Below are 1,669 nucleotides of genomic sequence, written 5' to 3' on the forward strand. Positions count from 1 at the left end.
ATATATACAGAGATGTAAAAATGTGAGGCTAAAAAAAATGTGTTTGTTAAATAAAAAATAAAACACACACACACACACATCCCCCTTCACTTAAGTCTACCTTATTTCTCTACTGATTTATTATCATTTATTATTATTATTATCACCATGTTTTTAAATGTCCAGTCCCTCCTTGTCAATTGAAGCTACTGCTAATATTAATCTGTGTCCTGTTGAAGACCCAATGTCAGGGCCCCTTCTGTAAAAGTAAACAAAAAAAATGACAAACACTCAAAGAACAAATTCAATTTGGTTTTTACCATTTCCTCCCTTGAAAGACAAAAGACAAAAAGATGAAGAAAGAAAGAAAGAAAACAAAAATTTAGATGTTATTTTTTTCTTGTTTTATCATATTTTTTTCTCAAGTAAATGAAAAACAGCCATATCAGATTTTGTTTGTGTTTGCGTGTGTGCTATTATATGTGTGGGTATATGTGTGCGGCTGTGTTGTTGACTGCGGAAAATAATGGTGACAATTTGGGGGAAGGAAAACGCTTAAAGCGTTCAGGCATCTCACCTTTCAGCTTCAGTTCCTTTGCCATTCTGTCTATACTTTGAACCTCAACTCCTTCTGACCACTCTGGCACCAACGTACGGAACCTTTATTTTCATTCCCCCCCCCCCTCATCTGATTACATGTGTTGGAATCGAACCCAATTCTCAGCAAAGGGAAAGCAACTAAGGAGATGTCTCACTCTTCCCTAAAACCCCTTTTTACACACGCACATACTCACACAAAAAAAAAAAAAGACATAGAACAATCTTTTCCTATATATATATATGTACATATATGTATATATATACATACATAAACTTGTGTTACTTTAATTATGCTCTGGTTTGTAGGTTAATGAATCATCCTTCTTTCTCATTGTCATCATTATCATCATAGCAGCCCCTAACATGATAGTAAATACTCAATGAGGGCCATCTCTCTCTGCCTGGTTTCACTTCTCAGTAAGATCAGCTTCATATAACTGGGCTCATATACTTTCGAATAACATAAGCATCACAACTTACTCTTCTCTCACAGTTTTTAGAGATGCATTATTATTATTATTATTATTACAATTCATCTTCATCAATATCACCATGCAGTGAGTTGGCAGAAACAGTAAGAAGCAAGGAACAAAATACTTCTACAGTAATTAGATTTGTCTCTTAAGGATCTGTGTTCAAAATCCTGCTTGGTCGACTCTCACCTTCCATCAATCCGAGGGGTTCGATTAAAAATTAAGTAGCAGTAATATCCTTGGAGAGGGCTGGGCGCAGAGGAGGGAATTCGATCCAGTCATCTCTACCTGTTCCTTAATCATGTATGACCTGTGCCATCGTCAGAAATTAGTATCATTATTATTATTATAATATCAGCCAACTTCAATGCTGGGCTAAATTGATAACCTTTGGTCAAATGAAGCAGTTAGCTAAGAGATCCCTACCCCCATCACATCAAACATCCTTCCTTCTCCCCAGCTTTTGTGAGTGGTTGGTGTAACAGAACAAGGATGGAATGACCTCTTTATAGAAAGGCTTTTTTTTTTTCTGGAAAAGGTCAACAATAAGGAGCCTGATTTCTTCGTGAAGTGTATTGTTTTTTACTGTTGCTGCTGCTATCGTTGTTGCTGCTGCT

Source organism: Octopus bimaculoides, chromosome 7, assembly GCF_001194135.2.
Source record: "Octopus bimaculoides isolate UCB-OBI-ISO-001 chromosome 7, ASM119413v2, whole genome shotgun sequence".
Taxonomy (NCBI): Eukaryota; Metazoa; Mollusca; class Cephalopoda; order Octopoda; family Octopodidae; genus Octopus; species Octopus bimaculoides.